Genomic DNA, 14,462 nt, shown 5'->3' with positions numbered 1-14,462 from the left:
ATACCCCTCTGCAAGTAGCTAGGTGAAACCCACCCCTTTCTTATTAAAAGTGATACACGTGGTCAAGTTCTAGAAATCTACTATTTATATCTTTCTTAGTCCAAATCACTTGCATTAGTGTTTGACTACTTGAACTTATGCTAGCAAAATTGAAGTTATGCTAGGAAAATTGAGTTTTGATTACTTAGTCACTCATTCATGATTGATAAAGGGGGAAAAAAATAGTTGGCTTTTAGTCAATTTTGGTTCTATAAGTTTTAAAAGTGTTGAAACAATCCTATACATTTGTTTCGTAAGAAAATTTCGGTCCTATAAGTTTTATAAAAGACATTTTTGATCTTATAAGTTGGCTTTCAATTAAAATGCGGTCCTACAAGTTTTAAAAAGAAAAGCATTTTTGGTCCTATAAATCACGGAATGGACCAAAATTACCTTATGAAGCAGAAATATAGGACTGATTCGATACTTTTAAAACTTATAAGACGAAAATTGATTGAAAACCAAACTTATGGGACCAAAAATATCTTTTTCTCATTAATAAAGATTTGAATGTTTAGTCATTCATGACTAAATGCAACATATAAAAATAGGAGTTAGTACAACAACGATTGCGATTGTGCTAAATACGATATGATGCTTCCATAGATTTTAGTACCATTTTAAGTTCTGAATTATTGAATTATGAGACGTGAGGCTTTAACTCTACTATTGACACTTCACACATATCATTTACATTTGTTCAACATATGCTTTTGCGCTGGATGTAAGTTTTAGCCTGGGCACCTAGCCACAGTAAATTAGATAGAAATCAAGGAAATGAGCCTATATATATTTCGGTTATAAGGAAGGGTGTATGGCTTAATACAAGAATAACAAAAGCTAAAAAAAGGAACACAACATATTTTCAATTCTTCTTAATCAAGTATAGTTCACATTTTCCTTTGAAAAGAAAGTCTCAATAGTCCGTGTACCCTCTTCTTATGCCAGAACAACTTCAAGATATCAAAGTTCACATGGCTAAACCTCTTGTAACATAGCCAGGAGGAGTCTTGAATCGAAGCACTAAGACACGAGGTGGCAGACTTAATATACAAAGGGTAAAGGCGATTGCGAGTCATTTTTCATCTTTGTAGTCAAGCCTTGTTATTGTCTTGAGTCGTACAAAACCCATCCTTAATCTCCATGCGATAGCCACGCTCAGAAAATTGTCCCATTCTCAAGGTCTTCTCTTGAAGACCGAGAGCATAATATGTTGGAGATGCATTGATTTTAGCTCGTCCTTCGACTTTATATTGAGCGTCCCCTTCCCCATGATGGGAATCTTTGAATTGTTCCCAAGATTTATTAGTTTGTGATAAGTCTCATCGTTGGCCTTCATTTGATTGAAATGGTCCAACATCCGTGAGAAATGATTATAAATGGACTCAAACTTCTCCATCTCTAAAATTTCTATAAGACCTATAAGAGATTGGACAGATTTTCAATTCAAAAACCTGAGGTGACAGATTGTGTTATCTAATCTCTTATAAAACCTCGATTGATATACATATTTTCAATATCTCTTAAATGGCGCTCTTTAATATTCTACTGATAAAGTACTCCACATGATGAAAATCATTGTTCCAAAAACTATTACTATTATAAAATCATCTCTAAGGTTGAAATGACAGATTGAGAATTCTACGATATTGCTACAATAGTTTCGTTGCATTCTTGGAGAGCCATCACCTAGTTCCATTTGCAAACTCCATATGAGGGCAAATAAATAAAGTATCTTTTAGTGCCTCGAAATCTAGGTTCCCGGGTTCATTTTTGCGATTGACCCATGTAATTGTGAATTTAAATTAACCGAATGGATACCATCATTTTGAATTAGGAGTTTAACAATAAGCTTTCTATTACTCTCGATCTTTACCATGAGTATAGTTTTTGCGCTATATGTTAGAACCGAATTACTGAATCCCTAAGATCACACATGATGAATCCGTTGAGAAATCGATTAGTAGGAAACGTACCTGAATCCATAGCGTGAGGTTGTATCAGGTTCGTGATCTTCAAAGTCGGTACGTTAATAGTGTGGGCTGTTCAATTCTCTAAGTAATGGGGCCTTAGTATATTGTTCTATTTTAACGTACGGTTCGGGGTCCATAACCCCATCAAATTGCACTTTAGTGCATGAGGTTCATGTAATTCTGATTCCGCCCATCGTAGAATTAGTAATTATCATTTTGGTATTTGCACATTAATTCCACATTTTACCGAGATATCGAAAAGGCCAATTGTCTTTAAATTTATTAGATCACTCAATTTAGGTCTATTAATAGGATAACACATAATACATACCGTGATATACATATGTTGGGCCACATCGTTGAAATAAAATTCAATAATCTCCCGCTTGGGCAGACATATATATAATGGAAAAGTGACGTATTACAATTTGCCTTATGAATACTTCTAATTATTATCCTGACAAACATCTCAAACAATCTGGTCCATTGAACATATCAACATAGGACCAAAGCGATCTTCACAAACATTTATTGTGGCTAGACCCATCAATGATCACGTATATTAACATATCCAATGACATAAATCAAATATGGGTGCACAATATGCAAATTATATGCAATGTGATCCAAACATGACTATTTTCAACTGCTCCAGTGTATTTCTTAGTGAGATCAAATAATATTTAATTCAGAGTGAAATGCCCCATAAATTGTATTATGAATAAACCATATAAACCATAATGTACTAGTACAATCGAATGGTATGGAAATAGTACGGCCTCCCACAAAACCATAGTGTCCTCACTAGACATAACACCCATACGAGCTACATGCCCGTAAAAGATAGACGGTGGCAAATATTTAGTGAGCGGATAGGCAAGCATGGAAGTTGTACCAATATGCTCTACAGATAGCTAGCCACTGTGAATTCTTTCTTTAACAGCCGGGAACTTGATAGCGATTTACTTAGACTTCGAAGAGCTCATGTTGTTATTGTAATATAAAACTGCAGAGTTATTGTTACATAATAGCCTCAGTGGTTTTTCAATGCTATCCAAAATTTGTAGCCCTGTGACAAAATTTCGCATCCAATAATGCGTATGCTTAGCATTATTCCAGGAAATGGCTCCTCCAGCCAGCAGATAAACATAGCCGGACATAAATTTCCGGCTGTCTTTGCATTCAGCGAAATTAGAATTAGAATATCCTATGATCTTTGGCTGATCTGATCTCCTATAAGTGAGCATGAAAAGCTTTGTTCTCTGTAGATACCGCAGAACCCGTTTGGCTGATTTCCAATAATCCACGCCTGGATTACTCAAGTACCTCCACAACATCCTAACTATGTAAGCAATATCCGAACGCATACATACCTGCGGATACATCAGACTCCCCATTGCAGATGCATAGGGAATCTTCTACATTTCTTTCTTTTCAAACTCACTTCTTGGGGCAATGGCTAAGACTAAAGTTGTCTTCTTTAGTAACAGGGGTATCTCCTAGTCTGCAATCCTTCATGTCGAATCTCATCAAAACCTTCTCGATATAGCTCTTTTGTGATAATCCTATAATACCTCGAGAACGATCTTGATGTATCTGGATCCTTAATATAAAAGAGGCGTCCCCAAGATCTTTCATCTTGAATTTCTCCAAAAGAAATCTATTGGTTTCATGAAATAAGCCTATATCGTTACATGCAAGCAATATATCATCGACGAACAAAGCTAGGAAAATATACTTGCTCTCACTTAACTTATGGTACATGCATTCATCAACTGCATTTATCTCAAAACCAAATATGATAATCAATTAATGAAATTTATGATACCAATGACGAGATGTTTGCTTTAGCCCATAGATAGATTTCTTTAGTTTGCAAACCACCTTCCTTGGGTCTCCTGGCACAAGGTTTTCTGGTTGCACCATATAATTTTTTTCATCAATGTCACCATTGAGAAACATTATCTTTACATCCATTTGATGCAACTCAAGATCAAAATGAGCCACAAGTGCCATTATAATCCTAAAAGAGTCTTTCGAGGAAATCAGAGAGAATGTCTCTTTATAGTCAATTCATTCCTTTTGAGTAAAGCCTTTAGCACAAGATGAGTCTTATATCTTTCTACATTATCCTTTGAATCCCTCTTAGTCTCAAATATCCATTTAGAACCAATGGGTTTGACACCTTCGGGCAATGGGACAAGATCCCAAACGACGTTGTTAGCCATAGACTTCATCTCTTCATTCATAGCATCGATCCACTTTTAAGAATTAGAACTCTGCATAGCTTGACGGACGTTGATCGGGTCATCTTCCATCAGTAAAATGTCAACTTCATGCTCTTGAAGAAATAAAATATAATCATTCGGAATTGCACTTATCCTTTCTCGAGTGGATCTCTTTAATGGCACATGTTCTTGAGCCTATTAAATTTGTTCTTCTGAAACCTTTTGAGGTTGAGTGGGGAGCAATTCAATATTAACTTTTTGTTCCGAATTTGCTACCCAGTCAATATCAGGAGCAACAACTGCAGGAAGAGAAACAAATTCCTCTTTCAAGACAAAATCTTTTACCTTATTCTCTCTCCTTGCCCCACACACACAACCCCCCTCCCCCCCAAAATTCAACATCCTCAAAGAATTGGGCATTTCCTATCTCAAAGAATGACCTAGTAGAGGGATCATAAAACTTGTAACTCCTGTATCTTTCAGAGTAGCCAACAAAATAGCAACTAATCGTTCTTAAGTCCAGTTTCTTTTCATTCGACCTATATGGCCTTACCTCAACTGGACAATCCCAAATGTGCAAAATGCTTTAAGTTGGGCTTTTTGCTCGTTCAGAGTTCATATGGGGTTTCAGGTACTGCTTTAGATGGCACTCTGTTAAGTAAGTACATTGCAGTCTTTAGTGCCTTCCCTCAGAGGGATTTTGGTAAGGTGGAATGACTAATCATGCTCCTTACCATATCTTTAAGTGTCCTATTTCGTTTCTCAGCGACATCATTCATGCTAGGACGGCTCGACATGGTATACTGTATGATGATACAACATTTCTCTAGGAATCTGGTAAAAGTTCATGGACATTATTCACCTGATATGTCATATCTATTGTAGTATTCACCACCACGATCAGACCTAACAACTTTAATCTTCTTGCCAAGTTGGTTTTCAACCTCGGCCTTATAAGACTTTAACACGTCCAGTACTTGAGACTTCTCACTGATTAGATAGATGTATCTATATCGAGAGTGGTCATCTATGAACGAAATTAAATATTGTTGACCATTCCAAGCAGTTGTAGGGAAAGGTCCACAAATGTCCGTATGTATAAGTTCTAAGACGTTTGAACTTTGACTAGCATCTAATCTCCTTAATTTGTCTGTTTCCCCTTTATGCACTCAACGCGGACCTTAAACTCTGCCAAATTAGGAATATCGAGAATTCCATCTAACACGAGTCTCTCTATCCGTTGTTTGGATATGTGACCTAAACGCTTGTGCCATAAAGTGGCAAAATTCTTGTCAGTTAATTTACACTTCGTACCACGCAAGCTTATATGCAAGGTTTCATTAAATTAGGCACCAGTATCGAGGAAATAAAGGTTATCATAACCAGATAAAGAATTGATGCCAACAATATTTGAACCAAGAAAAAGACTGAACTGACTATTTCCAAATGAACAAGAGTAACCAGTTTTGTCCAATATAAAAGTAGAAACCAAATTCTGTCTGAAAAACGGGACAACAAAAGTCTCTTTCAGGTCTAAATAACAACCAGTCCTTAATAATAACCTAAATGTGCCAATGGCCTCAACTTCAACTGATTTGCCATCGCCCACATAGATGAATCTTTCAGCATCACTTGGCGCTCTGCAGCTCAAGCAACTTTGAATAGACACACTTATATGAGTAATGGCTCCTGAATCTATTCACCAAGTATGTCTACGTATAGAAGTTAAATTAACCTCAGAACAAACTAAAGTGAGAAGTGTACCTTTCTTAGTACGCCAAGCGTGATACTTGGTACAATCCTTCTTCAAGTGCCCACTCTTCTTGCAAAAGTAACAAGCATCATTAGCCTATTGCTTATGCTTCTTTAGTTGTTTTGGGGCACCCACAGCTACCTTACCCTTTTTTCCTTTTCTTGCTATTGTACTTAGAGGTCGATGCCAAATGAACATTCTTTGTCTTATCATGCTTCAACTTGTCCTCCTCTTGCACACAATGGAAACTGCGCTCATTGAGGCTCCATTTCTTCTTTTGGCGGTTATAACTGACTTTAAACTGGTTGAACTGTGCAGGGAGAGAGATCAAAACTAGATTCACAAGGACGTAATATGTTAGATCTAACTTTAGTGCTTTAAGCTTGGAAGCAAAATTTGACATCTTCATGATGTACTCCCTTATGTTCCCCTTGCCGTTATACCTCATTGAGACGATATTCACTAAGAGCGTGTTGGCCTCAACCTTTTCGTTTCTCTCGAAACGCTTTTAAATGGCAGCAAGGAACGATTTGACATCAGTCTCTTTAGACATAGCGCCCAAGAAACTTTATGGGATGGATCACTTCATGATCATCAAACTCAGGTGATTAGATCGTTCCCACCGCTCATATTCCCTTTTTCTCCTTAGGGGAACTTACAGCTGTAAAAGCTATAGGCTGATCTATCCGAAGTGCCAAGTCTAGATCCATGCAGTCAAGAATGATCGAAACGTTCTCCTTCCAAGCCTTAAAGTTCGTACCATTTAGCATAGGAATGGAACTAAGCACAACATTCATGGAGGTAACATAAGTATTGACTAAACAGAGAACAAATAGAGGAAAAATATAGTTAGCTCAAAAAATCAATATAACCATATGCAAATAGATAAATAATGGCAGGTCCCATTATAAAATACCCAGCACAACATTGACATTCCATCTTTGGATAGGAAGTGTCAACTTATAAGTGGTACTCTCAGTGCAGTAATCAAATACAGACAATCAACATATCAAACAATAAGCCTTCCTTTGGGCCGACTTAATGTTCACATGAAAAACCTTACGATAGTCTCACATTTATTACCACAAATAGTAACCGTCCTTTGGGCCGATCACTACTTGCAAGAAATTCCATACACACAGACATCTTATATTCCAAATAAATTAATCTACACAAGAAAGTTTGCTTTGGCGAGATGTTGCTTTAGTTAACCTATTCCGAATATTAGATATTCCAGAAAAATGCAATTAATTTATTTTTCAGACCTAAAAACCCGGTCAAAATTAGATCTGAAATGCCCAAAATCGGGCCTAGAACACCAAAAATCAAGCATAAACTGGAGTTAATTAATCTGAACCAGACTTAATTGGTCCTTAACCGGACTGAATGGGCTTGAGTCGATTTAAAATTCAACCGAACCTGACAAATTCTAACCGGATCGGTCAAATAGACCAAACCGATCAAAATCGCCCAGTTCAGTCAAACTTTGATTGGATCAGTCAATCATCGAATGGGCTTGAGCCCAGCCCAGCCCAGAATGACTGAAATGCCTGATTAATTTCCTGTTGGACCGAAACCCAAATCAGATTAAACTGGATCGGGTCGGACTTAAAACCGGAGCGAGCCGAAGCTGGGTCGGGTGAAACCGAAATCGACCCAGGACGGGCCAACTTCACCTTCTTCGCCCGACTCCTCACTCTCAGCCCCGAAACCGTAGCGCTTTTCCCTCCCACGCACCCCCTAGCTGCCCCTCACCTCCCGAGACACTAGCGCCCCTGCTACAGCTGATCACGGCCACCATTATGCTGGCGACGGCTGCGGCAACGTGCTGCCGTGATCATCGAGGCTAGACTGAGTTAGAGAGAGAGAGACAGACATCAAGAAGAGGAATGGGATGGCTCGGGTTCGAGCAGGTGTCCAGCTCCGGGACCGCGATGGCTGGAGTCGGGGAGACTAAACCGTGACTTGCAAGCAGCTACCCATGCCCAGAAGACACGAGCCACGATTGTTGGCCCTCGATTCCATCCCGGCTCAGTGGAGTCCAATCGATGACGGGCGACCACGATCCCGACTCGTTGGAGTCGTTATCGACAAGCATAAGCCAGCGAGCCGCAGCCCGCGACCACCACTGGTCATTGCAGTGCTCTCGGTCGACCCATAGGGACGATCCACCACCATACTCGACAGCAGGAGTTGCTCTGTGGCCGCCTCCTTCGGCAGCCCGAGGGCTGACCGCGGCCAACAGAGGCTCTGAAAACTCTAATCCGGCTGATTAAGCCTTGATCACAAAAATTAATCACAGAATAATAGCAATCAAAACATAATTTCACTGAATTAGCTTTAATCCGAATTAAAAACCACAACCCTGATTTTATGAATCTTAATTTCTCAACAGTTCAAAGCATGTGCCGCTCTGATACCACTTGTTTGAACTAGATTACTTAATCTTAATATCATACATGATGAATCTATTGAGAAATCGATCAGTTGGAAGCGTACCTGAATTTATAGCGTGAGGCTTCATTGAGTTCATGGTCTTTCAAGCTGGTACGTTAAGAGTGTGAGTTGTTTGATTATCTAAGTAATGGAGTTTCAGTAAATTGTTCTATTTAACATACAGCTCGGGAACCATAACCCCTCAAATTGCACTTTAGTGCATGAGGTTTATGTAATTTTAATCCCACCCATCGTAGAATTAGTAATTACCCTTTTGATATTTGCATATTAATCCCATATTTCACCTAGATATCGAGAAGGGCAATTGTCTTTAACTTTGTTAGATCACTCAATTTGGGACTATTAATAGGATAACACATAAGACATAACGTGATATACATATGTGCGGCCACGTGAGTATAGTTTTTGCCCTATAATGATAGAAAGATTTTGGACTTAAAGAACAACCTAAGTCCTCTTCCAGCCGGTCCAATCCATACTGGACTTAGCACATTCATGAGAATTACTTCTCACATATTCTCAACAAGATTTGAAACCCAGTCTAATTCCTTCTTCTGGGCCAACTCTTCTTCATTTTACAATAGATATTAGATGGTAGAATATTCATTTAATTATGATGATGAAGCTCAAATATGGATGAACATATATATTTCGGAAAGGAGGATTTACATCATGTTTGGAGGAATGATTTGGAGATAGAGGGAGAGAGAGGATTTGGAGGGAGAGTGGTCTCCCTTGTTTGGAATAATTGCTTGAGGGAAAGGGAGGAAGATGAAGTAGAACGAGAAAGAGAAGGAGGGAGTGAAAGAGATCTGGAAGGAGATACTCTCATTCCATTTATCCTACTTAACCTAGGCCATGTTTAGCCCCCACGATATAGATCAGGATAGGATTTAATAAATCCTTATCTTATGTTTGGTGGAGACCAGGATAGGATAATGATCAGGATAGGACAAGATATTGCCTTAAGAAAATAATCCGGCTTAGGGATGTGTTACACTCAAATTAGGATAATAAACCATGCGAAAGGACGAAATACCCTTACTTTTTCTTCAAACTTTCAAAGCATGCCATTCAACTTGCATAATTCTTGGAAGACAAATAAGAGGAACAATGAGTTTCATGCTGTCCACCACCTCTCCGGCAAATCGCCGATTTGCTCGAAGGCCATTGTGGACCTTGCTTGGGCAGTGAGCTGACTAGCAATCTCGATTGGGTCGATGATGGTTAGCATTAGGCCACCACCGCCCCTCTCTCCCTCCTCCTCTCTCTCTCACTATCAAGAAGAAAGAGAGAGAAGAGGAGGGAGAGAGGGCGATGGTAGCCTGACGGTGGTCACCACTACCCAAGCAAGGTCGCTAGCGACTTCAGGGCACGCTGGGGAACTCACCGGAGAGGTGGTGATCGAGGTCAAGCCCATTGCCCCTCCCCCAATTTAGTTCAATATTTTTTTCAATTTTTCTACGATTTAATTTAATTCCAAAAAATTATTTTTTTGAAAAAATATTTGGGCAAATTGCACAAAAAAACTTAGGTGGTGTTTGGTTTCATAGTATGATTTTAAAATCAGATTTTGATTTTGATTTTGAGTGGTATAAATGGGGCCCACCCTTTGACTTTGTATGAGTTATGTTGTTTTGTTGTGGGAAAAAGTGATAAAAATGGGACTCACTCTTTGACTTTGTATGAGTTATTTTGTTTTGTAGTGGATAGAATTAAGTTAGAATTGTGATTCTAAAATACAATTGCGAAACCAAACAGGCCCTTAAGTTTTGTAAAACATTTCAATTTTGTCCTAAATTTTGTTTTGTAATAAAAAAAATCACATGTTTTAATAATTGTCTCAAATTTGACCTTCCGTTACCATTCTGTTAAGTTTCCCGTCTATCTGCCTACGTGGACTTCACGGGACCCACAAAGTTTATACATCATATGATAAACCATATGGCCTTTTTCATTACATATCAAATTTATGATGAAATTGAGACTTTTTTGAAAATTTGAATTTTTTTATTTAACCTATCCTATTTATTTATTAATTTATGTCTGAAGTTAACAGTTTATGTATGTAAAATTGACGGAATTTATAACGGATGTCATTTTTGAAACAATTTAGAAAACTGATGGTTTGTTTTGTTACAAAACAAAATTTAGGACAAAACTGAAACGTTTTACAAAATTTAGGTTTTTTTTTGTATAATTTGCCCAAAATATTTTGGGGCACCTAGGTCTTTTCACCTTCTATCCTAATCCTAAACCTTCATATACTCCAAACATTTTCCTAGGATATTTTTTATTCTTGGGATTTAAATCCTCTTTCATCCCCTCATTTATCCTATCCTTTCCAGTCATCCGGACACAACATTACATTATATATATATATATATATATATATTTAAAAATTTTGTACTAATGCTCACTCCTCTCCTCTCCTCTCCTTTAGGAACTCCCAAACACACCCTTAGACGAGAATATGATTATGTTAAAATACCATTAAGTTTGTAATTAACTATTACTGAGAGAAAAGGGGAAAAAACAAGAAAAAATAAAAACTCACACTAGTTCATACATATGCATGTATACATACATACATGATTATTTTTTTTTAAGTTAAGGGCAAAATAACCACTTAGTCCAATATATACTTCTTTTGACACTACTAAAGTACCAATAATTAGCAAAGGTAAGATCCCTCGCTAATGAGGGCTTAGCGAAACATCTACATCCCTCGCTAATTACGGCCTTGCTAAAATCAGTGAGGGATTAGTGAGGGCTATTTCCCTGGCTAGTGCCTTGCTATTAGTGAGGGATTTAGCGAGGGACATTTCCCTCGCTACGACGAGGGATTAGTGAGGGACTTTTGCCTGAGATCTCCCTAACTTGTTGTTCAGTACCGCCCCTGACCCCGTTAATGTCAATTTCCTTAGCTATTGAGCTATATCGAATTTCACTTGTCATGTTTCTACACTTAATTGTATTTATATTACTCATACTTTTTACAGAAATATTAATATTATTTATTTTTAATTCCCTAAATACCGCAAATTGCTCCTATTACAAACCTAAACAAACTGAACATACAAACATCCACATTAACACAATATGCACTCACAAACCACCCACACAAACGAACATTATCCACATGCGACTTATTGTAATCCACATACAAACCAAGTCTACCGTTTGATAAACAAACCAACATACAAAACAACCACATGGAAACCATTATCCGCTTAACACATATTGAAAAGAAACCGACTACTCATCATCATCATCATCATCATGCGCATAAGCTTGGTCCTCCCCCTCGCTAGATGCGCTATCACTGCAGTGTTGCTTCCCCCTAGAGGTATTAGGAACGGATTTTCTAGTTTTTTCAGCCATGCAACCCGCAATAAATTTCAGAAGCTTTTGATGCTCCCGAAATTTCACAGTCAAAGTGCTCAATTTTGTGGTCACTTTCTCGTAACATTCATCACTCATCCCAACCGTGCTAGATGGTCCACAATCTGTTGGTAGTAAGCAACTGGAATTGTGGCGATACCAGTTGATCCCATGTGTATGGCCCTTCTTACTCGTCCCGATCGTCTCCGCCCACAGTTTGGAAGCATCCTCATTAGAAAGTTTGGGGCCAATAGACTAGAACGCCTAAGTGAACTTCTCCAGTTAAGATAATGAAACAAAAAAAAGATATCCACATATCAATAACATTCAATAACCAACAAGCCTAAGTTCTCGTTAAGTATTAAAAAGTAAGTCCTTTCAATCTTAATTATACTTTACCACATTCTCTTGTGTATACGGGCTAATCGAAGTACCATCCTTTGATGGTTTCTTTTGTAGACCTCCAAGAGAGTGAACCGTCTTCCTTCTTTCTTCAACTGCAAAAAAAAAAAGAGAAGATGAATTCATGAACAATGCTTGGCTAAACCATATATTGAATTATTGAAAATGTTAATAACACAAGTCAAATTCCATAAAAGATCATTTCAATGATGATGATAAGTGTTGTGGCTTACCATTCTATAGGCAAGGTACCCGTCGAGTTTGACCCTCCGGTATGGACAAATACTCCAACGTTCGAATTTCTATTCGCCTTATGCTTAGAAATCTTTTGAGAACCTTGCTTCTCCCAATGTGCATAGAGCTCCACCAAATGAGCATCCCCAAGGAAATCAAGCGACTTACCCTGTGCCCGATGCTTGAAATATATATCCAATAATCCCTCACCCACCTTCAACATGAAGACTGTCCTCATATAATTCTCTCACCTCGGATTCCAAAAATACAATTTATGCAAAATGAAATAGTTAGTACATTAGTATATATATATATTTGTCAATAAAATGCAAACGATATATGTATATAAAGTCATCGCTATCACCTTCCACTCTTGGAATAGCATCAAACGACTTGGCTTACAGACTTAACCGAATGAATAGAGCGTGTGGCCGGGCTTATCGAATTGGTTGATGTGACTATGTAAAACGGTCAAGACCCGTTCCGCACCCTTGTGTGAATCAATAAACTTGCATGGACAAAATTAGTAATTACTTAATGTCATTTACAATAGCCAACGTATATAATCTACATGTACATTTAGTGAACACACAAAGGAAAGATACCACGGGACCCGTCATTGAAATCGGATATGAGATAGGACCGGCCATAATACTCTATTAGCTCATTCGGCCACTGTTTATCGGGAAGGAAGGGACCCACTGATTTGGCCCTAGAGTACCGCCCTAACCGTATACCCTAGGCATCTACTCTCGTGGAGAATTGTGTACAAGTTAGTCCGTTCAAGGTTGGCGTTGCCATTGTGTAGGAAATGTATTCTGATGCATTTCGAGAACTTGGAAAATAAAATTCAATCAAATTAGTACATTAATATTATAAAAAAACTCGTATCAAGCAAATGTCGCTGCAAAAAAGATTTAGGGTGTGTTTATTTTTTAAAAAATTTTCAACTCAACTCAACTCAACTCTACTTATCTTCATTTCAACAACACAATCATTACTTATTTTAAATTTTAAAATTTTTTTAATCATTCAATTCAATTTTTAATATTAAATTCTCTCAATTATTCATTACTTTTTCACAATTCAACAATACAATCATTACTTAATCACTACTTTCTCTCAACTATTCATTACTTTTTCACACTTTTTCTTATAATTCAATAATACAATCATTACAAAATAATTAAAATCAAAACTCAACTCAACTCAACTCCAAATCCAAACGCACTCTTATATGCGTTATATCACCTAACCGACAAAATCTTGAAAATTTTATTTTTCGGGAAAAGAATATTGAAGGAGTTGCTTAAATCCAGGGGGACAAATTGCCCCCTAGTATAATTGTGGCTCGCGCATACACGTACACACACAAATTAGAGCTTATGAAAAAAGACATCACGGATTGGTCAATAATATTCCCAACCTGCTAATGAAAAAGCATCATGCGCTTAGAGCTTAATAACAATTAAATTAGAAGAATACACTCCCCTAGGCAAGGGGACTGGTGGAACCCACCCTTTGCCTAACGCGTGAAGCACGTGCCCGATCAAGTTTTCAAAATCTATATTTAATCAAACCATTTATTAGAGCTTCGATTATATTTTATTGCAATTTGGAGATATGCATGCTTGGAAAATCGAATCTTGACTACCGAGTCATTCATTCATGATTGAGTAAAGCTTTGACAATTTAGTGATTCATGATTGGAATGTATTCTGTATTTATGCCAATACAACATAAAAAAATAGGGGTTAGTACTAGAACGATTGTGATTGCGCCAACTACGATTTGATGGTCCCTCACATTTAGTACCATTCTAAGTTCTCAATGATTGGGTTTAAGATATGTGAGATTTTAATAAATTATACTATCGACGTCCCTTGAATCTTGACATATATATCGTTTACACATCTGTTCGACATATATGCTTTAGTGCTGGATATTAGTTTTAGCATGTGCACCTAGCTAGTATAAATCACATGGAAATCA

At 37.6% G+C, this 14,462-nt stretch overlaps 1 long non-coding RNA gene across 1 annotated transcript; it reads right to left on the bottom strand.

The window, feature by feature from the left end:
* Positions 1 to 5,649: 5,649 nt before the first annotated feature.
* LOC116195894 lies at positions 5,650 to 8,559 on the bottom strand. Its single transcript, XR_004154729.1, has 2 exons — positions 6,005 to 8,559; positions 5,650 to 5,895 (listed from the first exon to the last, which is right to left on the bottom strand). It is a non-coding gene; the product is annotated as an uncharacterized LOC116195894 (long non-coding RNA).
* Between the last annotated feature and the right edge of the window lie 5,903 nt (positions 8,560 to 14,462).

Source organism: Punica granatum, chromosome 1 (assembly GCF_007655135.1).
Source record: "Punica granatum isolate Tunisia-2019 chromosome 1, ASM765513v2, whole genome shotgun sequence".
In the NCBI taxonomy this organism is placed as follows: Eukaryota; Viridiplantae; Streptophyta; class Magnoliopsida; order Myrtales; family Lythraceae; genus Punica; species Punica granatum.
This window is presented reverse-complemented; position numbering and strand designations above follow the sequence as displayed.